The sequence below is a fragment of the Ornithorhynchus anatinus genome, chromosome 2 (assembly GCF_004115215.2).
Source record: "Ornithorhynchus anatinus isolate Pmale09 chromosome 2, mOrnAna1.pri.v4, whole genome shotgun sequence".
In the NCBI taxonomy this organism is placed as follows: domain Eukaryota; kingdom Metazoa; phylum Chordata; class Mammalia; order Monotremata; family Ornithorhynchidae; genus Ornithorhynchus; species Ornithorhynchus anatinus.
Window position 1 is genome coordinate 36,603,534 of NC_041729.1, and position 1,881 is coordinate 36,605,414.

At 42.5% G+C, this 1,881-nt stretch overlaps 1 pseudogene; it reads right to left on the reverse strand.

Moving 5' to 3' along the window:
* Nucleotides 1–843: 843 nt before the first annotated feature.
* LOC114809436 lies at nucleotides 844–941 on the reverse strand (annotated as a pseudogene).
* Between the last annotated feature and the right edge of the window lie 940 nt (nucleotides 942–1,881).

A 1,881-nucleotide genomic window follows, 5' to 3' on the forward strand; every position in this document is an offset into this window, starting at 1 on the left:
CCTTGTTTCTTGACTACTTTTCAAAAATGTAGATCAGAGTTTACCAAAAGAATATACCCTAAAGCGGGTAAAAATTTAGAAGGCGAAGATTGATGCTACACTTTTTGTTCTTGCATGAATTCAGTGTCTTCCCTTTAAAATCACTATTAAAACACCTTTCCTCAGAAGTTCGAATAGAATATCCATGTTAGGTTGTATGGAAGAGAGTTAATTATTGGAAAAAAATAAATTGGATTTTGTCCCAAGTGGCACTAAAGTGGTGATGGGACAAAGAATGGGGGTATTTATTAGAGGGACTTGAGATGTTTGGCACTCTTCAAGGCAAGTTGCTAATTGAGCGATACCTCAGCATGCTTGCATTATGCTACAATCCTGATAATGCATCTCAATTCAATCAGTGGTATTTATTGCGCACTTAGTGTATGCAGAGCTCTGTACTTAGCATGTGGGAAAGTACAATTCAGCAGAGTTGGTAACTGTGATTCCCTACTTATAAGGACCCCCTGCCCTCCAGACTGTAAGCTCATAATGGGCAGAGAATATGTCTGCTAATTCTGTGTGTTTTACTCTTCCAAGGGCTCAATACAGTGCTCTGCAGATGGTAAGCACTCAATAAATACCATTGATTGAAAAGGCTTACAGTCTACAGGGGAGATAGGCATTCAAATAACCTATTCTCCAGTTCTCCTAATTTATTTACACAAATGCCATGGGCTGGGGTGAACATCGAAGTGCTTAAGGGGTACACAATCAAATGCATAGCTGATGGAGAGGGGAGGGTAGGTGGGGAAATGAAGGTTTAGGGAAGGTCTTTTTGCAGGAGATGTGACTTTTAGGACGGTTAAAAATATGCAACACCATGGATTCGCATGTCATACTTGTGTGAGGGCCATGCTAATCTTTTATACATCATTCCAGTTTTATTATGTGTGCTGATTCACCCCTCTCTTGCCCCATGCCTTTTTTTTTTGAGTACTCCATGTTGAGGGGGGGAAAAGGCAAAGATTACTGCTGCTGACAGAATTGTGTGCCCTCGTTCAGTGGCACGGCTTGTGTGTGTGGTTTGTTTCAAAGCCCACAGCTTTCTTAAGGGGAAGCAGAGGGAAGCTGATGATGGTGAGAACCTGTGCCTTTTGGCATGGCAGTTATGTGGCAAATATTTTGTTAGCTACAGGGTCTTTATCCTCACTGTGGCTGTGAAAAATAGCAGCCTTATTTGAACTCTCAAATTTTATTTAGAAAACAGTTTCTAGGCTTTTAAACTAAAACCCAGAAGACTCCTGAGAAAAGATCTCCTAAATGCTATAGTTATTCTCGGTGGGAGACTCCTTCGCTGACCAAATCACTTATATCCCATGTAAAAAGCTATTAATGGAGGAAAGCTGCTCAACATAAGATGACTTTCCTTTTTTTGCTTGCATTTATCAGCTGGGTCTACAAAGCCTCTAAAATCATTTTTTTTTAAATAGATTACACCAAGACTGCAAAATGCCACTGCCCGAGTTGGTTGCAGAGGGAAGATAAGGTCAGGCAAGCAGTATTGTTTCTCAACTAGCAAGCGATGGAATGGGGTCAAAAGGAGACCGAAGGGAAGGGAATCCTGAAAGATGCCCACGCTGCTAGAGGTCCCACCGCAGCTCTTTAAGGTCCCCAGTATAAGACCGGTGTCGTGGGGTGATTCCAGGAAGGACTCCCTCCCTCAGGAAAACCTTTAGATTTAGTGTTACCGTAGTCTCAGTAGGGACCGGGAACAAGTGAGCAAGGGTCAGGAGCGAGCTACTTGTTTGATCTTGGGTATGTCAAAGTCTGGAGAGGCGGTGAAGACTGTTACCCGCTGAATCAATTCTGCCTCCCCTTTGAAGGATGAATGGAGTAGCTTCA